Raw genomic sequence first — 24,295 nt, forward strand, 5'->3', positions numbered from 1 at the left:
CAGGCCCCTCTCTGCCCAACCCCCACCCCAAGGAAGCCTAAAGGAGTTTGTGGACCCCCACCCCATGCTGGTAGCACTCAGAAGCAAGTTCTCTCCATTTTTACTTGGACTTCAGATCTCTACAAATAGCCCCAGTATCTATCACCTCTCTAATTCTTGTACAGGAGTCAGTAATTTGGAGAAAGTATCTTTCTATTTTTCCAACAGCAAGAATTCTTAACCCACCTCCTTCCAGGAGTGCATTCTTTCCCTGCTATTTTGAGTCTCAGAGCTGGATAGAGAGCCAAGGGTACAAGAGCTGAGAGTGGAAGCTTGGGATTCAGGCTGCAGCCCTAAGTTTGAGACCCAGCACGATCACCGGGTATCTGTGGCCCTCCAGCTCCTCTGTCCCTGTGCTGGTTGTCACCCTGCTGAGACTTGGGCTGAGGTTTGTTATAATGTGCGGCCATGGGCAAGTCATTTTGCCTCTTCAGGCTTCAGTTTCCTTATCTGTAGAATGGGAATAATCATATCTGCCTCTCAGTATCATGAAGATTAAATGACACGGAGTGCTCAGCACATGTTTGCTGAACTAAACGGGCGAAATGAATGAGCTAACGGATGGGCTGGACTTTGCCAGTTCACTTGTGTGCATTGTAATGGTAGGGTAAACACTCTGGCCAGACTTCCCGGTCTTTCCTCTCTAACTACTTTTAAGTAAAAACTGCTGTTTGTCTATAATTGCTTTTCTCTTTGCTATAGGTTGGTTTATCCTCATAGCAGATGGTGAACTCTCCAAAGGTGGAGACTAGATCTCCTGTCTCTTCCTCAGCTTGGCAGATGCTCAGTAAATGGTCACTAGCCATCATGTCCTATTTGGCCAAAAGGACTCCTGAATGCTGGCATGGAGAGAGCAGAGGCTAGGCCTGAGATGAACCTTTGGGAAGTACCAGCTTCTGCCCTTCCCAGCCACCTGGAAAGCTCACTTTTGTGTCCTTGATATGGAAGTTAATGTCTCAGAGTAGCTGAGACATTAACTTACATGTGGAGAGAAGACAAGATGGTGCAGGGGCTAGGCTTAAGAACCAAAGGCCTGGGGCCTGGAGAGAAACACCAGAGCAAAAGAGGTAGATGAAAAGTTTATATCTGGGTGGTTTTAGTAATCAAGTAATGGATGGCTGTGGACAAGACTGTGATTTTGATTTACAGATAAGATGGTGATTACTAGAGGGGTAGAGGATGGGGGCTGGGCAAAATGGGTCAAGGGCAGTAGGAGCTATGGTCTCCCAGTTACGGAATGAGTAAGTCATGGGAAGAAAAGAAACAGCCCAAAGAATATAGTCAATGATATTGTAACAGCAATGTATTGAGACAGGTGGTAGTTACACCTGGTGGTGAACATAGCACAATGTATAAACTTGTGGAGTCACTGCTTTGAACACCTGAAACTAATGTAACATTGCGTTTCAGCTGTACTTGGATACAAAAATAATACCAGTAGGCTAGTACATTTGCTGAGTTTCCGGAGTACTCAGCAACCTCTCACTCTAGAGGCAGGTAAGTCTCTACCAATCACACACAAAAGTGCTTTTGGGAGAGGCTGTGAATGTATCAACAAATTCAGCTCATCTCTGGGCACAGAGTTCAGATCTCAGGCCATGGTGGACCACAGTGCTCTCCTCCCTCCACTTTAAAGTGTGAGAAGAGTGTGTGCGACAACACTTAGGCATTCCACACCCATGGGCCCTTCTAAAGGAAGTTGTATCACCCTTGATGATAAGGAAGGGGCCCAATACAGCCTGGCCATGAGAAAGCTTGGCATGAATGTTCAGCTTAATAGAGTAATCAGATAATCTCTTTATGGAATTTTACCAGGAAGCTATGGAAAGAACCTGCCAATATGTATTAGGGGGAAAAAGAAGATAGGCCCGTGGCCAAGACGCACTGGTGGTGAAATACAAGAGTGATGAACCTCTTTGGGTTGAGAGGAGCACCACGCAACTCAGTCCCTGGGGTTGCCTCGGAGCTTCTCAGTTCCCTTGAATGGAGTTACCTGGGTGGGTCTCTGTTTCTTGGCTGTGGTTTAAAGACCCTGCTTTGCAGCTAGAATGTGATAACAAAATGGAAGCCCTAGCCAGCTGAAGCAGGAAGGCCATGCTGAAGCCAGTGCTTTTTAGACTTTCCCATGCCCACGGGTCACCCGGGCATCTTGATAAAATTCCCATTCCCATTCATTAAGCTGGGGTGGGGTCCGAGATCCTAACTTCCTAAGAGCTGTCTGTTGAGGCTGATGCTGCTGGTTGGGGGATCATGGTTTGAGGACCAAGGGCTTAAGCAAACAACACACACACACACACACACACACACACACACACACACACACACGTGCATGCCCACACACCATCCATCACCAATTACAAATTTTACCCAGAAGTTATATGAGACCCCTTCAGGTAACCTTTAGTTTTGTTGTCTAAACTTGTCATTTTTCACTTAACTCCACTATAAAGCTGAAGAAAAACTGATGATTTAGAATAACCAACTGCTTTTAATTTATTTTTGGCATGGGAATCCAGGATACATTAAAAATTAATAATAAATGTTCTTTAACTTAGCATAGGTTTCTTTTGTGTTTTAGAACAAGAAAATTCCATTAAAAAAAAAACTGTAAGAGTTTATTTAGTCTCCTGAAATTGTACCTTTAAATGTCTCCCTGGGGAGGACTCATAAAACAGTAGGGAAGAAATGGATTATTCAATAAATGGTGCTAGGACAAAAGCTTTACAACTTGGGGAAAAAAATCAATTTAGAGTTTCATCTTACAATACACCAAAATAAATTTCAATGGATTAAAGGACCAAATATAATACAAAAAAGACTATAAAAGCATGAAGGTATTTCTAGATGGGGAATACTTAATAAGGTTAAAAAAGTTGGAGGAAGTGATAAAAGCTAAAAATTTTATTACATAACATAAAATTTTCTGTCTGTATTTCCTCCTGTTCCCACCCCATCATAATTAAACAAAAATCAAGATAATAGCTGGAGAGTATACGCATCACCAATATCAAGAGAGAGGGCAGTTCAATTAACTCTGTGCCTTTGTTGAAACTGAGAACTGTACCCCCAACAGAGAAAACCTTTCTCTATGTAAATCAAAACACAAACTGCAAGAGATATAAAAGGAAAATAAAAATAGCTGCTGAAAACACACAAACATTAAAATATTGGCAATACACACACCAAGCCAAAGGTTGATTATTTTTTAAAAAGATTTTATTTATTTATTTAACAGAGTGTGAGAGCACAAGAAGAGGGAGCAGCAGAGGGAGAGGGAGAAACAGGCTCCCCGTTGAGCAGGGAGCTCTACACGGGGCTTGATCCTAGGACTCTGGGACCATGACTTGAGCTGAAGGCAGATGCTTAACTAACTGAGCCACTGAGGTGCCCCTGATATTCTTAATACGTAAAAGTAATTTTGAATTTGGTAAGCATAATATTAATACCTCAATAGGTACATGAGTGAGCAGACAAGTCACGAGAAGAAATTTAAATGGCTAAATTAATAAAATGCAAATTCACTCACCATTGGTACTTTTAATGTCCCACCTATCAAATTAGTCCCAGGTAAAGGAAAAACAGGAATACCCAATGTTGGTGAGAGTGTAGTGTGGTTAAGCTGAGTAATGACCTCCAAAGAGATCCATGTCCTAAGCCCTGGAACCTTTGAATGTTATCTTCTAGGGCAAAGTGGGTGTTGCAAATGTGATTAAACTAAGGATTTTGAGATTATCCTGGATTATCCAGATTGGCCTTAAGTGTCATCACAGGTGTCCTGATAAGAGGGAGGCAGAGAGAGAGGTGTCTACAAAAGAGAAGTAGGAGATGTGCGGATCGGGGCAAGGGACTGGAGTAATTCAAGGAACGGGTCATATGCCTAGGAATGTCAGCGGCCTCCCAAAGCTAGAAAAGGGAAAGAAATGGATTTCCCCCAAGAACTTCCAATGTGATTTTGGACTTTCTGGCCTCCAGAACTATAAAGGAAGAGATCTGGGTTGCTTTAAGCCCCTAAATGTGTGCTAATTTGTTACCGCAGCAATAGGAACCTAATGCATGTAGCGAAACAGCTTTTCACATAAATTGTAAATGGGAATGTCAACAGTGTGACCTCTTTTGCAACATTCTCACAATATGTGGGTAAAACTATAAAAATTTTATATCTAATGATTTAGTCATTCCATATCTGGGAATCTATTTCAAAGAGACAATTTGGTAAAACTCTCTTGCATGAAATGCTCATTATCTTTATAGTAGCAACAAACTGGAAACAAGTCAAATGTTCAACAGAAAGGAAAAGATTGAATGAACTACAGACTATCTGAGGACAGATTATCATTAAACCATAAAATCTTTATAAAGATCCTGTAAAAATATGGGGAATGTTATATTGCATAAGTATTACATAAGAGTAAAAGTCAAGACATAACATTACCTATGCACCATGATTTCGACTGCATAAAAATACACAGAAATAAGACTGAAAGGATATAGACCAAAATATTTGCTGGGTGTGGATGATTATTTTTATTTATTTGGCTGTTCTATTGTTTCATATTTTCTATAATGAGTGGGCAGTATTTCCGTAATGGAGTAAATAAGATCAGTAAGTGGTCCCTTTAGAAATGGAGGGCAAGAGCCCTGGATCTTGAGGTTGGTGTCATGGCCAAACCTTGAAAGAAATAGATATTTAGGGACAAGGCAGAAAGGAAGGGAGGAAGTGTGGAAGAGTTTTAAGGGCTTGGCTCGCAGAAATGAGGGGAGCTCAACAGTGAAGAGTGACTTCTTGTTAAGGAGAGGAATTTGGCTTTGATTTGGGAGAGAGTTATGGCAACTGCTTAGCAAATTTGGGGATTTGGAATCACTAGATATAAAATCACGTAGATATAAAATTTTTATAGCTTTTCCTACATATTGTGAAAATGTTGCAAAAGAGTTCACACTATTGACATTCCTGTTTGCAGTTTACACAAAGGCCATCTTACTGCAAAGTTAGGTCTTAACATGCTTGACAAAATAAATCTTTTTCAGAAAAAGGAGTAGTCACAGTTGGTATTCTACCCAATATCCACTCCTACCTCCATTCACTGGCAGAACCCTAGCATTGTGCTGGTGGCTTGCTCCCTACTTCCATTCCCCCAGTCCATGTCAATCAAGAAAGCACATCACAAGGGCGCCTTGGTGGCTCCGTGGGTTAAAGCCTCTGCCTTTGGCTTAGGTCATGATCTCAGGGTCCTGGGATTAAGCCCCAAGTCGGGCTTTCTGCTCAGCGGTGAGCCTGCTTCCTCCTCTCTCTCTCTCTCTGCCTGCCTCTCTGCCTACTTGTGATCTCTGTCTGTCAAGTAAATAAATAAAATCTTAAAAAAAAAAAAAAGAATGAAAGCACATCTCAGCCCCACTGGGGATGGGAAGAGGATGGGATGGTTCTTACTGCTCTAAGCCACTTATGGAAGTCCATCCTCTCTTAATATATATTTCCAGAAGATGGATTTAAGCTTCTGTAGTCACAGAACTTAGAGTAATGCCCTACACTCAACAGATGTTCAATAAATGTTGATGAATGAAACAATCAGCACTTGACCTTCCCCTAGCAATTTTTCTTAGTCTAGTAATAGACACATGACCTAGCTCGGTCAAATGAGGCTGAAGAGAAGGGCTTTTAAGGTTATACAAAAGGTTCTTGGTGTTTTCCATTACTTGAACAAAGAAGTGCACTGCCCTGTGGCTTGCAGGCACCACTTTGCCACCTTGAGAAGCTAGCCTGAGAACAAAGTGCCCACAGAGGAGGACAGAGCTGAGAGTATCTCTACAAAAAGGAGCCAGAGCTTAATCTATATCTGTACTTCCAGGTATGTGAGTCCAAACATTTTATTTAGGACCCTTTTTGTTGGCATTTATAATGTGGGGTATAACAAGAGTCCAAAGATTTTTAAAGTATTTAGAATGTCTATAATTTCAATTATTTAGGGCTTACCTGCTGAAGTGATACAAGTGGTTGGTCCATAACCAGCTATGGATTTGTATTCAGTGAACGAATTAGCTGTTCACTAGATTGACAAGATGGTACAGACAATTATTTTTCTGATCTTAGAAAGGGTAAATGAGTGGCTGTGTAACTGAGGTAAATATATGGCAAGGAGAAACCTACTTGGGTTAGGGCGTTCCTCAGTCAGGATGGGATACTTACGTTGCCATAATAAACACTCCAACAGCAAAGGCTTATTGATTGCTATGTTACATGTCCATTGTGTTTTGGGGAGGAGGGAGCTCTGTTCCTCATAGCTGTCAGGAATCCAGCTCGTTGAAGCAGCCTCAGTCTTAAATGCTGCTGCTCTTTTGGAGGAAAAGAAAGATCTCTGGAATGTTTCACATAGGTAATTAAATGCTCCAAGTCACAAGTAGCATGGGAAGCCAGCTTCATGGGTGTGTAAACTGTGTATAAGTCTCCAGGCTCAGAATGGTTCCAGGCCTGCTTTGTTTTTATTATTTATTTATTTTTTGAGAGAGAGAGGGGAGAAGAGAGAGAGAGAGAAACGGAGGAGGAGGGGCAGAGGGAGATGGAGAGAATCTCCAGCAGACCTCAAGCTGAGTGGGAGCCTGATGTGGGGCTTGATCTCACAACCCTGAGATCATGACTGGAGCCAAAATTAAGAGTCAGATGCTTAAGGAACTGAGTGACCCAGGCAACCCTCCATGCTTGTTTTAATGCTCCGCTGTTGCCATGTTGAAATTCTTTTTTTTTTTTTTTTAAAGATTTTATTTATTTATTTATTTGACAGAGAGAGAGAGCGAGAGAGCGAGTGCACAAGTAGGGGAGCAGCAGGCACAGGGAGAGGGAAAAACAGACTCTCCACTGAGCAGGGAGCCTGATGTGGGGCTCGATCCCAGGACCTGGGATTATGACCTGGGCTGAAGGCAGCTGCTTAAACAACTGAGCCACCCAGGTGCCCTGTTATGTTGAAATTCTTAGTAATTTAAAAATCAGGGCCCTACATTTTTATTTTGCACTGGGCGCTCTAAACTCTGTAGCCAGCCCTCGTGATATGAGTTGCTTATATTTACACCTCATTGGCCAGAACTGATCACATGTTGCACCTGGATCACAAGAGGGCAGAGAAATGCAATTCTGTTTTGAACCAGAAAGAGGGAAGACCCAGAACATTTGATGAACAGCACAGAAGAGGACTACAGAGTATCTGTCCTAAATCTTTTGTTTTACAGAACTGAGGGAAGGCTTCCCCTTGGTATGCAGAGCTCTAGGTTGGTAGAAGAACTTATTTGCATAATGATCTCAGGATCTTTCATGAGAAAAAGGACAAAGATTTCAATGTCTGTTCCTGGAGATTCAAAGTTATGGAAATCTGTTGGGGGTGGACCAAGCCCAGGGGCTGGGAAGAGCAATGCGTTTTCAGAATTGAAATTCACTAAGCTGAGGAAGGGACTCAGTGTGAAGACCAAGGGTTTGGTGAGGCAAGATTTGTTCAGCCCAATGTTTGTAGAGCTGGGATCCCTCTGTCATGGTGATCAGCTCTGGCATCTGGTGAGTGAGCAGGGCTGGAAACTAAGATGGCTCAGCCCTGGATCCCAAACATGAGGCCTTTACTGCATCTGGGCAAGCGAGGTCCACAGCTGTGGACAAGGATGGAAAGGCCCCATCTCGGACACTGACAAATAACAGGAAATTAAGTCCCACAAATTGGTGGGACCCCAGTTCTCTCTGGTATTTAGAAACAAGAATGAACACTTTTAAATTGACTCAGGCTCCAAGTTCCTTAGAATATTTGCAAGGAGGAGCCTGCTTGAGACAGACAATAGACTTCTACTAATAGGACCTGAATGATTAAGACAATGTGAAAGTCAGTGCTCTATAGCATATGTTGAATTAGAGAAGTAGCTCACATGGTTACTTTGCAGCTTAGTCAGAAGAGCCATGTTCCTGTAAAACTATCTAAAAGAACACTCAAAAATGGGAAGGAACTTCTCTCCCAGTGCTTGGGGCAGCCAAGCTGAGTATCCGTGGGACCACAGAGCAACTTGAGTGAACTCTTCTGTGAAGCAGCTGCTGTGCTGGGGGACACAGGTTCCTGGGACTGGGGCTCAGCCAGAAAGTGGAAAATTGGAGGAGTTGTGTTTCAGAAGACCTGGTTGGGTTCAGGACATACCCACAGCCCTGTGAAAGATGCCCATAGGACCAGTTCTACTCTTCACTTGTTTGCCTCAAAGTTGGGGTTCTTTTGACTTTTACAAGGAATCTCCTGGAAGAGAGATGTTTGGTGAGGAGAAAAGGATCCAGTGCAGTGACCTTGACCAAATGAGCGTTTCACCTACACTGGATGCTATTGGTGTCCTGCCCAGACTCCTTTGCCAGGAAGGGGCATGATTTCGCCATTGCCGTGGAGCTGTTGTGTTGGTGGCCAGAGGCTCACGAGGTCTCCTTCTCCCAAGAACTGCTCTCCGCTAAATGGGAACTACCTCCTCTTGGAGGTTATATGTCCCCTGCTGGGGAAGGGCAACTTTTAACTGGTACTAAAAACTTGGCCCTCTTATCTGAAGGTACGTCTGCTCAGTGGTACCATTCATGCCCAAAGTCCCCGCTGGATTCCAGCTGAGATCACGATCTTGCTTAGCTCTATCATCTGCTGCATTTGCTTCTCTCATTCTCATTCTCCTGAGATCCCTCCTCCACTAGATTGTGTGCACCCGATCTCCATCTCAGATGCTGTTCCCATGAGGACACTCATTCTCCTTGTGCCCTCACAGAAGTGTTTGGGGAAGGAAGGACAAAGGCTCCTGGGTAGTGAAAGGCTCCTGGGCAGTGGGATGGGAAATGTGGAGGAGGGAGGCACAGTTCTCTTTCTTTCTTCATGGATGAAAATTAGTTTCCCAAAGACTGAGGGTGCAAGTCACTGACAGGATCTCTTTGCAAGTCCCAGGGGATTGCAGAAAAACCATTTAGGATTTGAAGGACCAAGACCAGCTCTGAAGAAGGCATGTGGGCTGGGCTCTGAGCTGGGACTATGTCCCAGTACAAGTCAGCGTGGTTTGGGAATACATTGAGCCACAGGTTTTCGTTTTTCTTGCCTTCTCTTTGTCCCCCTTCCCTTCTCTCTCTTCCCCAATTCACTCCTCACCTCTAGAACTTTCCATCCATTTTGGATGAGGCAGGGATTCCATGAAGGGACATGTCACTGAGGGTATTCTTGCTTAGTGAGACTGCACTGGGCACTGACTTTGACCTGTGGCCTCTCACCCTGACCCAGGGACATGAGGCGCTAAGCAAGCTGTGTTTGCCGACCCCACCACCTTGGACCAGAGGTGTTCCGTATGGCCTCAGTTCCCCCATGGTGCTGCCTACTCCCCATTCCTGTCCCTCTTCTTTTAGTATGTCTAACTCTGGAATCTCCTGGTCTGGTCTTTTGGAATTCTGGAATTCTGGTTTCTCTTTACAGGGCTCCTGATACCAGGCTTATTATGCCTCTATTTCTTTTCTGCTTAAAATCTTTCACTGGTGGGGCCCCTGGGTGGCTCAGTTGGTTAAGCATCTGCCTTTGGCTCATGTCATGATCCTGGAGTCCCTGGATGGAGCCCTGTGTCAGGCTCCCTGCTCAGTGGGGAGACTACTTCTCCCTCTCCCTCTGCTCTTCCTTCTGCTCCTTCTCTCTGCCTCTCTCTCACATTCACTCTGTGTCTCTCAAATAAATAAAATCTTGAAAAGAAGAAGAAGAAGAAGAAGAACAAGAACAGGAAGAAGAAGAAGAAGAAGAAGAAGAAGAAGAAGAAGAAGAAGAAGAAGAAGAAGAAGAAGAAGAAGAAGAAGAAGAACTTTGACTTGTGTCCCATGCTTTCTAAAATCTTCTCCATGGCTTGTAACACCTTGCTTCGTCTGCCTTTCTCCACCTCTGAAGCTAGTACCCCAACCCCCAGCCTGTGCACCTCCTGCCTTGGCCCTGCGTAGCACATGGCTCTGTTTCTCCAATCCCTACTCATCCATTGTGCTCTTGCTTCTGTTGCTACCTCTCCTTAGATTGCCCCTCTTCCTAACCGACCCTCCCAGAGTGATATGAGTTACTTTTCCTCTCTGAGCTATTTCTTGTCATCCTGGAGGCATCTGCCCAGCCCCCTGCCTTGGGCCCTTTCCTGCCTCTCTTCCCCCACATCATTCAATGCCAACTTTTAACTGGGAACAGCCCCATTGTATTGTACTTCTAGGCTACAGAGTTGGATGATAAGCTTTTCAGGGGCAGGACTGTGTCCATTACTTCTTTGAATCTCAGGTGTGTTGCCCGGGGCCTGGCACAAAGCTCCTGGGAGGGTTAGAGTGCACTGGACTCACTGTCCACGTCAACTTCCTTCTAGAACCCTTTTTATACGGTGGGGTTGGAAAATCAAATTCCAGACTCCCACGAAGCGGGTGTTCTGAATGAGATTGAGACAAAGGCCAATTTTCTGCTGCTTCCATAGGTTCTGCTGGCCAGCAGGCTTTGGCCATGGAGATGCTGGGATTTTCAGCAGGGCATTCCAATGGTGAGTCCCTAATTTCACGGGTGTCGAGAGGCAGACCTTGGTGACGTCTTGTGTTCCTCTGTGTGCGGCATGGGAAGGTGTTCCTCTCCTGAGCTGCAGACATGTTGTCTTCACTGTCATGTTTCTTTCAGCCCTCCCAACAGTTCTTTAAGTACCTAGTTTCTTGCAATAAATCCACTTTTGCTTAATTCCGTTCAAGTAGTTTCCATTCTCTGCAACTGCCCCTTGGTTTGCAGAATATTGAGAGATCAAATGGTTCTCATGTAATAAGTTCTTTTTGCTGATGAGGACACCGAGGTGCAAAAAGAAAATTAAAACAAGCCAATGGTACAGCTGGGCCTGGAACCAGGACTCTTGTCTCCTAGTCTAGTGATATTTCTCCTGCACCAAAGTGACATTTCTACCTTCACTGCCCCTCACCCATTCCTGCCTCGTGCTCTAGAATGAATCTAAGTGGGATAGAAAGGGATTGGACCGTTGCTTTCAATATTTGTATAGTATATAGATATATTCATATTCAGTGTAAATGATAATAAGCAGCATTGACTGCTTTCTCTTCCTTTCCCATGTCACTTCCCCACTCACCATACAGGGTTTGCCAGAGTCACTTTCCTGTAAAGTACTCGCTCTAGAATCCTCTTCGTAGGGTTTGCATCTGAGGGGATCCAAAGGAGAGAGGAATTCTTCCCTGTCAGTAAGATGGCAAGTCTCAGGAAAGACTACAGGCCCCGGAGAGGGTAGACTGGGGAGAAGATTGGCGAGAAGTTTGGAGACAGAGGTCCTCGCCAGATCTTACTACACCTGTCCCTGGAGGGGGGCCACAGCTGGAACCCAGGTGCCTTGCAGGTGCCATCCTTCCATGCTGCCTTCCACTGAGGTCCTTGTTTTCCACTCCAAGGTAGGCTCCAAAAAGTAGATTAGTTTTGGTAAAGTCTCCAGTGTCAAATAAGATGCTTTTGTTTACATCCTGTGAAAGAAGATAAATATCTGGTCCTTTTTGTCAAACTACAGATTATTTAGAAAATGGAATAATTACCTTGAATCTACTGTTTTAGTCTATGAACTTTTCAAAGATAAGGTTTGTTTGAAAGAGTCCCGCCTGCATTCAGCCAGTCCTAAAAACCTACTAAAACGAGGCTCAGTGCCTAGGATCTCTCCGTCTTCACAGAGCAATGTTGTGTGGGATGAGGTCTCTGGGGACACAGAAGGATGATAGGGGCACACAGCCTGGACCTCCTTCAGCACACAGCCCCAGGCAGTTAAAAAAAAAAAAATCTCCAGAGAAATGATAAGGAGATTTAAAAATAAAAGCCGACAGAGCAGCCCACAACATCCCACATGCTGGCACCTCGTCCTCCCCACCCGTGGCTCTCAGCACATGGCAGGACCCAAGGCTCAGTCCCCAGGGCCCTGCCTCCTCAGCCACCTTGGGCCCAAGGGCTCTGCCCCAAGGTCCAGCCTGGCCAAGAGTGGTCAACAGAGCAGAGAGAATCAGAATGACCAACATACTCAGAGATAAGGCCGCAGTTTGTTGATTTAGGGGCTTGGTTATTCTCTAAATAAACTTTCCTTCTTCAAAAATTTCTCTTTCAACCAGAGTTGAGTGTTTCCTTGTTACTTTCCCAGGGGAGAAGCTTGTGTTTTGCTTTTCATAAATTTTTCTAGAAACCGTTCCCACACTCACACCCACCAGATACCAAGCCCCTCTGACCCTTCTTAGATCGGCCATGAAGGGTGGACACTGAGGCTGTGGTGGAAGTCACACATTCTCTAGGAGTCCCCTGGGGTTCAGTGGGGGTGAGGGCCAGCGGCGGCGGGGGGGGGGGGGGGCATTTCTGTGAGGAGGACACGAAACCCGGAAGGTTGAGGATGGGCAGTAACCTGGGACCATGTAAGAACAGGCAATACAACTCTAAGAGGGGCATTTACCCTGTCTCCATTTTAAAAATGAGGAAACTGAGGTTTGGTGTGTGTGTGCGTGTGTGTGTGTGTGTGTGAGATGACTCATCCAGGACTGTGGTACAACCAAGAGAGTGATATATACCTGGTCTAAGGACTCAGTCCCGTGTTTCTCTCCTTCTCTGGCCACACAAGTTCACTATTGCATCAATTAGCTCCTGCCATGTGACAAAATGCCCCCAAAGTGAGTGGATTAAAACAACTCCATGTACCTAGTTCATGATCTCTAGGAGTTGCTAATTCTGGCTGGGCTCAGCTGGGCCACTCTGTTGCCCTTAACTGACTTGTGAGTCTGCAGTCAGTGAGGGTTGGTGGCCTCGCTCATGTGACTGGCGAATGGCTAGCCACTGGATGGTATAAGGATGGGGTGCCGGAACCCCGTGGTCTCTTCTCTAGAAGGCTGGCCCAGGCTTGCTCACAGGGTGGTGGCTGTAGTTTTCCTGAGAGCAGCAGGAGGAGCAAAGCCACCTCCCAGCCCTTTTCAACTCACTGCTCGCATCACCTTTGTCTCATTAGTCAGAGCAAGTCACATGGCCAACTTGGATACTGGGAGTGGAGGAAGACCTCACCTCTCGATGGGAGGAGCACACTTTGTAAGGGTGTAAGTACAGGGAGGGGAGAAATTTCCGTTAATTTCTGCAACCGACCCTGGTTACAAACAGCACAGTGGCCCACCAGGTCATGTGCTGGAGGGGAATAGAGTCCGAGCGTGACCCCCCAGTTCAGTGCCCAAGGTCCTGTTACTGCCCTTTGCTGCTGGTCCTGCAACGTCTTGGGTTAACTGACCTGCCTATTCACCTTCTGTCCCTGGCAGAGAGCAAAGACCCTTGCATGACTGGGAGATGGGACATGGGAGAAGTAAGTGTTGGTGTGCGAGAAGGGAAGAAGCAGAGGCCAGGGTACTGTCCAGGGTCCAGCAGAGCAGCACTGCTGTGGTCTGGGTGTATTGGTGGAAATTGGGCTGAGAATGTTGCACATTTTATATTCTGCCACAGACACCGTCCTGGGCCCCACTGTCAGCGTTCCTTCCATTCCTCTTTGATTCCCTCTCAGTTAGTTCCCAGAACCCTCCAGTTGTGGAGGATCTGCTGATTCCACCTTTTAACTTACTTCTTAAATCACTGAGCCATCGCATACTAAATATACTGCCCCTCTCAAGGGCATTTGAAATATAAATAAACATGGAGAGGGAAGGCCTTACAGAAAGAGTAAAACTCTTTGGAATGGTGGGAAATTAGACAACATGGGTGGTCAGTGAGGATGTAGGTAATTTGGGGCAAGTAGGTTGGGGTGGGTGTCATTCTGGGAGATCTCCCATATGATCAGAAAGTTTGCATTGTATTTCTTGTTATGCTAACATCTAGGAGAGTAAGAGGTCCTAAAACAGGGTCTTCAACCCAGAAGCATGTAGAACCTTGAATTCTGAACTTGAGGGTTGGAAGGAACCTTAGAGCACAACCATGAGGCCCTGCCCCTCTTATAGGGTGCTTTAGGCAAGGGGGATGGGTTGGGGAAAGGACTTGGCAAATGTACCAGAGTGTGTTTGCCGATATCAGCAAAATTGAACATTAGCTCTATTGCACAGCCGATTTTAGGATTCTGATTTTGTGACACCATGTGACTGACATTTATTGAGGGTCATGTGTGTGTGGGCACTGCTGTGCTCATATCAAGCATCTCACGAATTCCTACAACTCTGTAGTGGATATTCCTGGGGCCCAGGCCACAGGACCCACCCCCAAGAGCTGCAAGCATTGGCTACTGAGAGCTCACCCCTGGAATATTCTCTGGGAGACTAGTCTTGGCTGACGGGAGCTGCCCTGTGAAAGACGCGTGAGAGAGTGTGACCACACCAGTGGGCATTCTTTGGTCAATGACTTACTGATTTGGGGAAATAATAGCTCAGGCTCCTTGCCTCTGGGAGGGGCAACTCTGTGGTGCTATTCATGCTCCAGAGATCCCTGTGGGGTCAGGCTGAAGCTAAATTCCAGCTGAGACCAGACCACAGCCCAGCTCAGCTCCCTCCCCTGCCCACCCCTGAGTCCCTGACTTCCACTCATCTGAGAACCCCTCCCTCCACCCAGTAACTCGTATACACTGGTATCCCTGCCTCAGGCTCTGCTTCCGGGAAACCTGACCTAAGATGAATTCTCCATTGCTGCAGCTTGAAGTCACACAACTTGAGAGCCAGGTGGTCAGAACTGGATCCCAGATCTTCTGACCTTCAAGTTTACGGCTCTCACCAGTTCAACCTTGCCCCTTCACTCCATCTCTGGGTAAGGGGCCTTGTCAGGGCTGAGTAATATTTCTAGTACTGTGGTTGCTCCAACTCCAAGCTCACCATATGGGAAACATTAAATGTCCACCTCCGTAGGGGACTCCTAGATTCCTGCTAACCCTCCTGCCTCTCTGGGGGGCTCACAGGAGACAGGTCTCAGGCTCCCCTGGGTGGGAGTGTTCCCCGCAGAGTTGCTGGCAAGCCCTGTGACTGTAGGGATCCAGGAGACTGGCAGGGCAGAGGGCCACTGGAAGTCAGGTTCCTAGGTAGAGGGCATTGGGTTGGGGTCTGGCCTATTGATGTCTGTTCCCCGATCCAGCATCTGTCCCTCCATCCTGGGTGCGAGTACAGCAGGAGAAGCTGGTTCTGAGCTCACAGCTTCTTAAGACCTCATGATGCTGGGTGGGCTGAACATGTGCTATGATTTATCCTGTTTCATAGGCATATCACAATGCGGATGAGGAACCAGGCTCCGAGAGCGAAGGTGCCTTGGCCAGGGCTGCCCAGTGGGCAGGTGGCTCTGCAGAGACTCACATCCTGGGGGTCCTGTGTGAAGCATAGATACCACCTGTGCAGTCTGTGCAGTCCGCACCATGAAAGCCCTTTCTTCCTGGTGCCTTTTCTGGAAGGCCCAGCTGCCCTCCCTCGGGAAGACTGGCTGATTGGGGCAAGCCTCTGACTATCCAATAGGGAGACCGGGCCTCCTGTTCCACTGCTTACTCAGCTTCTGTGTGAGCCCTGGAGCCTCTGGTGCTGCTTGAGGGCCACCTTCTTGTTCCTCCCTTGCACTGCGCCAAGGACAACTGCCCACCGGGAGTTCCTGACACCCTGTCACCTCCCTTACTTCTGGGTCACACTCAGGGTAAGCAGGACTTTGGAATTCCCTATTTACATGGCCTCCTCCTGCTGCTGTGTGGGCATCTTCTTGGGGTCTGTCCTCCCAAGGTTAGCCAGGGCTGTGGGTGAGCTCCCCTGGGGAGGCGGGGTTATGGACAGAGTTTGGCCTCAAAGCCTCAGTTGTCCACACAGGACCAGGAACAGCCGTGCATGGTGTGGGCCTGGTGTGAGAAGGACATGGGCTCCAATCAGAAGCCTCCATTTGTCCTTTCATCTCACCGCCCCACAGATGTCAGGGGACAGACCTGCCTCTGGGCTTATGGTGTTTCCTGCCATGTTGTGACTGATGGGAAGCTGAGGGGGGATGGCAAGAAGCTGGGCTCTTGGTGAGCTGCTCTCTATGCCCTGGACATGCACCCCTTGTGGCACTGAGCTTGTGGACACTGCTGGCCAGCCCTTCCAAGGGTGGTTCCCACTCTCACGTAGGCCCTGGTTGGGACCCTTTGGTTCCCCTGATTGCGTTCTGTTTGCTGTCTCAGGGGTTGACCCAGTGGTAGTCCAAGGCCGCTGGAGGGCAGGACAGTCTCTCCCAATCCCTCCAGCTCTGGGGCCACATGCACAGTCTTGGTTGTGGAAGTTTTTTCATAGCCTTCACTCTGGTTCTGAACTAGAACAGTCCCCACAGTGTCCTAGAATCTGAGTATTTGGTGTGCATCCACTTGCCGCATGGGGCACATGCTCTCCAAAGGTAGGGACCACAGGCTTCCCTGGGACCTATGGGCCTTGCCAAGGGCTGGGCCCACTATCTTCTTTAGCAGTAATTTCAGCTGGGTTTTCAAGTCTCAGGTATGCCTGAAGTTGACCTCATGGGACATGCGTGTGCACACACACACACACACACACACACATCTTCTACATACTTATCCATACACATACATATCCATGTGCTTATGCTTATTCACACTCACAAGTACATATATTTGTGTGCACAGCTGCACACACACAAACACACACAACACACAACCACAGGTGTGTCCTGCTACTCCTTTTTCTGTCCATTTGGCTCAGATGGGGCTTAGAGATGGAGAACCCAGGGCTCCCAGACGCTGTCTTGCCAGCTGGGGGACTGAAGAGCTGCTGTAACTTCCAGCCCTGTGCCCAGCTTTCTTGATGACATGAGCTAAGTTCATTTCTCAAGGCTGTAAGCCAAACCAGACATCCTGATCTTTCAGGACACAACGACTGAATGAGTGCCAGGTCGTGGGTGGCTGCTCTGTCCTCAGGGCAGCATTGGCAGCCTGGGCTCTCTTTGGGGTTAGGGGGTGTCTGAGTGCCACAGGGGCCTCCATGGCTGCCATCTCTGAGCCTCACCCTGAGCTCGCACGTAGCTATGGCTGCATGAGCAAGTGCTATGCGTTAGTGTGGGGGCCATCTTTGGCTGCCCCAGGCAGCAGTTCAGACCAGAACTGAGACTTTTCTCACCTTCTTTCGGAAGGCTCAAACTGATACCAGATGCAGAAGTCCTTTGCAAACTGTAAAGTGCTGTGTGTCATGAGAGGGGTTTTCATTTTAAAACCAGAGTGGAAGATTTGTTGTCTTATCAGAGAGCTGTGGACCTTCATTTAGGGCCTTTCAAGGACCCGGTCAGCCAGGGGCGACTTTTGGGCAGTTAGCAAGATAGTGGGCGCCCATCCCCAAGCTCGGCTTCAGGTGGGGTCTGCAAGGAAAATGAGCGTCGGGGCAGGAGTAGGGGAAAATCTGCTTGCAGAGTTGCAGGCACAACTGTAGATGCTAGTGGTCAGGTGGGGAAGAAATAGTCCCCTCTTGGGCCAGTGAGCCTCCCAAGGACCCTGGAGCAGATCAGCACTCAGAAAACCAGCAGTGATGGCCCTTAGTCGTTATAGGTTATGATTACGGTCATAATTGAGGTTGACAGTCAAATTCATGGGATGTAATCAATTGCCTTATGTTACTATGGTTACTGAGTACGACGTTCAAATTTTTGTGTCAACTTGGCTGGACCCTGGAGTTCAGATATTTGGTCAAACATTCTGAATGTTTCTGTGAAGGTGTTTTTTTTGGATGAAATTAACATTTAAACCAGTGGCTTCTGAGAAAAACACATTGCCTTTCATGTGGGTGGGCTTCATCCAATCACTCGAAGGCCTTAATAGGACAATGACTAACCTCCACTGAACAGGAAGGAATTCTGCCAGCAGGCTGCCTTTGGAAGTGAACTGTAACTCTTCCCGGAGTCTCCAGCCTGTCAGCTTCCCCCATCAGATTTTGGACGCATCAAGCCTCCACATTCACATGAGCCAATTCCTTCAAATAAATCTCTATTATGTATACACACATCCTGTTGGTTCTGTTTCTCTGGAAAACCCTGACCAATACACTTATTTTCATAGAAGGATTGAGAAATGGAGACACAGGATACCTAAGATCTTCGTATCAGGATGACCAGCAGGTCCCCAAATTCATAGCTCCTTTGGTCTCGGGTCACATGGGGGTGGGTATGGCTGCCACAGTGGGAGCCAAGGTGGTTGGGGGTCACCTTGACACAGAACCTGCAGCTTCAGCTTCTCATCAGCTTTTTATATCGTGTGAGTCGGGTAGGCCCAAGGTCTGCAAGCCAGCACGTAAAGTTTCATATTTATTCTGAGGTTCCAGGAAACAAGGCTGTGGGAAGAGGGAGGCCGAGGTCACTCCTAAGCGGGCCCACATCTGATGTTAACCCTTCACATGCAAGATACAATCCTTGTTGCTGACAGTTCTACTCATCGTGATTCACAGGTGAAGGCAGAACCCAGAGGAAGACAAAGGAGTCAGTGTTTAGCTTTTGTACTCAATAGGAGCCTCTTCAGGAAGGAAGAAGAGGAAGCCTCTTCAGTACAAGAATTACAGAAGATAAGGATTCTGTGCTTGCCAGAGCTGGGCTTTGTTGAGACATGAAAAGGCTTTCAAAATTTCCCAAAGTTTCCCTTACATTACTGGGAAGGCTCAATGTGTCCCACTCGAAGTCATGGTGTGGGGCATATGGGTTACGTCCCATGGTGGGGTTGGTAGGGGCAATGGGAAAGGAGCTATGGGCGGGGGAAGGGACACTGAAGAGTTCAGATGTGCTCCCTGGTTTCCCCCTTGATCAAAATCCTGGGGGTGGGGCTGTATAGACCTGACAGGATAGGTTTGGAAACTCCAGAGAAGATGGGGGCTTGTTGCTGCCCTCTGGGGGAGGGGGAGGGGACGGAACTCTCCTTGGAGAGTGCCCTGCACCACAGGGAGAGGTCATGATAAAGTCGAAATAACGGTGAGGCTCAGCTATGCTGAAAGGCCCTGAGATATCCCTGCCCGGCTCTGCTCCAGCCTCCCACGGGCCCCTGGAGGGCTTGGAGGAGATCCAGGAACATGCCAGTGGCCCCTGGAGAGTGGCAGGGAGGGGACTGAGAGGCAACGTGCCAGCCAGGGCGTCTCCATGATGGTGGACAAGGGGACTTCCTGACATCATCCCGGTTAGGAGCTGAGGAGGGGAAGCACAGTATCAGGGGCCACGTTGAGGGAAGGGGTAAATGTCTCCCGAGGGTCTGCAGCCCCCAGGACTGCTCAGATGGCCACTCAGCCCCCCAGTGGCAGGGCCTGGCTCAGCCTGGGAGGGACTGAGATTGGGCTTAGTGGCCGTTTCCCACTCACCGGTCTGGCATCTCTTACTTGCTTCCAGATGACCTCCCCTCAGCACACTCCTTTCTGGTCAGTGCCAGTTCCCGGTAATGGCGGATATGGAGAGTAGCCTGAGAGCCTGTCAGTTCTTTCCTCGGCACCAGGGCAAGTTAATGGGTTAAACCTGGCCATTCACGGCCCCAGGGCCAGCTGGAGAGTGGGCGGCCCCAGTGCTGTCAGGGGAGGCCCCAGTATTGCTCAGCTTTTCCTCTCTGATCAAAATAACAAATTCTTTCTTCGCTGCCTGAGACTTGGGAGTGGGGAGCACTGCTGAGGCGGTGAACAGGTGACTTGCGGAGTCCCAAGACTCCAGTCTGATGAAGAGAAACAAAGCAATCTGAGCATCATGCCAGGTTAGTAAGAGAAATCTGCTGGCTGCCCCTAGTGGGAGCCCCTCGATATCCACATCCATATTGTCTTCCCTGGAGAATGGTGAAGGGGGCTCCAGGCCTCCAGGACCCTTTCTCAGCTTTGCATTCCTCCATGGCGGTGGTTGTGGAGGTGGGCCACGGGTCCAGGTACTTTGCCACTGTGGAGCCCCCCATGCTCCTATCTTCCCCTGGCTGGGTTAACCAGACCAGGAAGGCCACAGTAAAGGGCTGGTGCAGGGGAGAGAGGGCTCAGTGTTGCACACCTTGAGTGGACATATAGGGTCTTTGGTTACACGCCAGAGGGAAGCTTCCCTTGGGTTGGGCTCCCCTAGTAAGAGGGCAGAGTCAAGGACTAGGGTGTGAATAATTTATTTGGGAGGTGAAAGAAACTCTGACAGGAGAAGGAAAACAGCCAATGAAGGGTGTGTCACTGACTCAGTTCCCAAGTGGGCAACGGGGGCTCCGTCCTCCTGGAGAATTCTGGGAGACAGTGCACTTTGGTGTCTTCCCACCTGAGTGATGAGGGAGCTGGGCTGTTTGTCCCCCGCTCCCGTCCATCATGGATAGAGGGTTGCTGCTGCGGTAAATTAACTTCTGAGCCCGTGAGACCATTCCTGTGTGTGGGCTGAGTGGGCTCCCACAGTCAGAAAAGCCCACAGTTGGTGAGTGGTAGGTGTTCCCGAGGCGCGCCCTTCCCTGTGGAGAGGTGACTGTGGAAGAGAGATGAGCAAGGACTGACAGATATCTGCTCCATTGCCCAAGCCCGTTCTTCAGCACGCTGTCCCTTTCTGTGACTTGCTCCTCCATTCTCTCAGTCTTGCTCCCTTAGAGACCTTTCTTCTCCCCCACTTCCAGTCACCAGTCACCTTCTCCGGGTTGGTCCTTCCTGGGTTTCACCCACCGACTCCCTAGGTCTCTCCTCTTCAGCTTTAATGGTACAATCTAGACTCAGGAGGCCTGCACCTCAGACCGTAGCCAACCTTCCTTATAAACAAGCTCTTCTCTACCCAGGCTGACTGAGACTACTCCTACACCTTTCATGGCTCCCTGTTTTCTTCAGGACAAAACTTACTTCACTTATCCTGGCACCTTCATCTTTACTCTAATTTCCCTCTTCAGATTTACGTTTCAGGGCTCTATGTCCTCTTTCAGTCAGTGCGTCCGGAGCATTGAATTTGTAGTTAACTGTCTCTGTGTTCTGCCACATCCCACAAGGGATACCTTACCTTCCTTCTCTACTTAAGCAACACGATGTCCTTCAGAGGCCTATCAAGGTGGAAGCAGAAATCACAGGAGCCCACGCTAAGTCTTCACTTATTATGAGTCACAGGTCAAGGCAGAACCCAAACGAAGGTGGGCGGGGGGAGACAGGGAGAGGGAGAGAGAACACATCAAAGACAAATGAGTCCTTCACTGAGATGCACAGATTTCCCCGAGGGCCCACCAGCCAGCCTTGTCTGGCCGGACACACCAACATGATAGCAGGGAGCCCAAGCCAGATTAGAAGACAAACTTGTCATCAGAGAGCACCATTCTGGTTGTTGTCCTACAAGCGAAAATAAGGCTGGAAATTAAACGGAGGCTGCAAAGCTTGGCAGATGGCCAGCCATCCAAATGGACTCCACATTGAAATAAAATGTTAATGCCACCGAATCATACACTTAAAAAATGCTAAATTTTATGTTAGGCGTATTTTTACTACAATTAAGAGAGGCAAAAAAGAAAAGAAAAGTAAAGAAAGGAAATATCTATGTATTATTGAAATTCTCACCTCTAACAATTTAGAATAACGTACTTAGTGGTTTGAAGCATGGATGGTGGTAGGGGAAAACTTCTGGGTAGGACGTTGATAAATTTTTTTTACAGTTTTTCAAGACCCAGTATTCTGGCACCAATCTGCAAGCTGGATCAGACAGAAGGCAATTTCTGGAAGAGAGAAATAAGCATCTGGACAATTTTTATAAACACCCCTTTGGCACCAGGATGGTGTGCTTGCTGCTGACGTGTTTTGGCCAGTATATGAACAGTCTAAAGGCAAGCATGCTGGGTATGAAGGCCAGGCTTGTCCTGAGTCCCACTGAGTAGGGGAGGAGGGGAAAAACTTCCTTCTTCCTACCAAACCCTGCAGCAAGGGAGCAATCAGTTTGGTTGAGTGAGAAAGACTGGAGGGAGTACAATGTTGCAGAGATGGTCCAAACTTCTCCCCAGGAGAAGAAATAGTCTCAGGTCCTCCTAGCTGGAGTTAGGATGGCAGTCCTTCTAGCACAGCCATCCTATCCATAGATGGAAGCCCTGTCTCCCCCCACCCCTTAGCTAAACTTTAAGAGCCAACTGGGCACCTACTTTTAGAAAGCCTGGAGTCAGATGGGGAAGAGCTCTTGCTGTCCTCAGGGCCCTCTTGGAAGTAGAAATGTGGTTGGAAATACCTTTCGGGGATAGGAGCTTCTGTGGGAAGCCAGAAATTGCTTGCTTTTCCAAAACAGTTTCCAGGCAGCCTCTGTCAGTGGGGGGAAACTATCCTGTCTCCAGCGATCTGGGGGGAAGTAAGATATTGAACCCATTCGTCAGCTAAGGCCTTCCCACTCCTATAGATCAAAATAAACTGGACCCAACCACCTAGTGTCATGGCCTCTGATGGCCCAAAGCATTCTCTGGGTGATTTCTGTTGACCTTAGAGCGCCACCTTCCTCATGGTCCTTCTGGTCCTAATTTCTGCATCCGAACATTAAATCTATACTCTGTTTCCTTGTTACAACCTGGGCACACTGAGAACCTCTCACAGTCTTCCCCCACATTGCCTCCACACCCATAAGATTATCACCCTTATGGAAGGTTTGAGGGATCATGTACCATCTTCCACTGATCTTGAAAGTTCTCCTCTGCCTGTGTCTCCTTCTCCCTGACCCCTCATTGTAGCCGAGTGCTCTTCTTTCTCCACTCAGGTTTTGGCACCTGTTGACGGTCCTGCCCAGGGCTGCTCTGTTGCACTGCAACAGGCTTCTCCAGGCAGACCTTCCAAAGAAACATGATGCTCTCCCCAAGAGAATTTCTGACAAATTCAACATTCTCCATCTCTTTAATTAGAAACAATTTAGTCCAACTGGGAAAGAAATATTTTAGTCCAACTGGTAAAGAAATATTTCAGTTAACCAAATCACTATCTCCTCTGGGATAGGATGAATTGAGATGAGAATATAGATGATTGACCTTGCAAATATTTGAGATGCAGAATTCTCAAATCTCCAGACCAAAGATTATTTTTTCAAAAAACAAAGGGTTAAGATGGAAACCCCATCAAAGCATGTTTTAAACAAATGCTTCTCAAGCTTCAGTATGCACCCAGGTCCCCTACAGATCTTGCTAAATGTATATTTCAGTTTAGCAAGTTTGCGGTGGGGCCTAAGGTTCTGTATTTTTAATAAGCTTCTAGGTGATGTGGTGCTGCAGGTCCATGGACCACATTTTGAATAACAGTCATATACCAGTGGTTTTCAAAGTTACCACTATTGGAATTATCTGGGAGAGCCTAAAAAATATTACTGCCTGGACTCGACTCGAAGATTCTCATGTAATTGAGAGTGGCTGAATGTTGTTATTAAAAAGAATTCCATCTTCAACATATGGTGTTGGGAAAACTGGACAGCTTCATGCACAAGAATGAAACTGGACCACTTTCTTACACTGTACACAAAAATAAACTCAAAATGAATTAAAGACTTAAATGTGAGAACTGAAACCATAACAAGCTTAGAAGAGAGCATAGGCAGTAACTTCTGTGACATCAGCCGTAACAACTTTTTTTTTTTTCTAGAAAAGTCCCCTGAGGGAAAGGAAACAAAAGCAAAGATAAAATATTAGGACTGCATCAAAATAAGAAGCTTCTGCTCAGCTAAGGAAACAATCAACAAAATTAAAAGGCAACTTACTGAAATGGGAGCAGATATTTGCAAATAACATAATCTGATAAAGGGTTAGTATCCAAAAATATATAAAGAACTTATACAACTCAACACCCAAAAAACAATCCAATTAAAAAATGGGCAAAGACATGAATAGACATTTCCCCAAAGAAGACATCCAGATGGCCCACAGACACATGAAAAGATGTTCAACATCACTCATCATCAGGGAAATGCAAATCAAAACCACAATAAGATATCTCCTCACACCCAAAAGAATGGCTAAAATAAAAAACACAAGAAAAGAATATTGGTGAGGATGTGGAGAAAAAAGAACCTTTGTGCACTGTTGGTGGGAATGCAAATGGGTGCAATCACTATGGTAAATGATCTGGAGCTTCCTCAAAAAATTAGAAATAGAACTACTTTATGATCTAGTAATTGCAGTACTGGGTATTTACCTAAAGAATCCAAAAACATTAGTTCAAAGGGATACGGGCACCCTTATGTTTACTGCAGCATTATTTACAATAGCCAAATAATGGAAGCCCAAGTATCCATTTATAGAAAATGGACAAAGAAGATGTGGTATTTATAGCCAATGGGATATTATTCAGCCACGACAAAATGAAATCTTGCCATTTGCAACAATATGTATGGATCTAGAGAGTATA

The 24,295-nt window shown here is 47.0% G+C and overlaps 1 long non-coding RNA gene across 1 annotated transcript; it reads left to right on the forward strand.

Moving 5' to 3' along the window:
* Positions 1-5,767: 5,767 nt before the first annotated feature.
* On the forward strand, positions 5,768-21,753 carry LOC116595213. Its single transcript, XR_004287567.1, has 4 exons — positions 5,768-5,885; positions 10,498-10,560; positions 18,431-19,704; positions 21,589-21,753. It is a non-coding gene; the product is annotated as an uncharacterized LOC116595213 (long non-coding RNA).
* Positions 21,754-24,295: the final 2,542 nt, after the last annotated feature.

The sequence above is a fragment of the Mustela erminea genome, chromosome 7 (genome assembly GCF_009829155.1).
Source record: "Mustela erminea isolate mMusErm1 chromosome 7, mMusErm1.Pri, whole genome shotgun sequence".
NCBI lineage: Eukaryota > Metazoa > Chordata > Mammalia > Carnivora > Mustelidae > Mustela > Mustela erminea.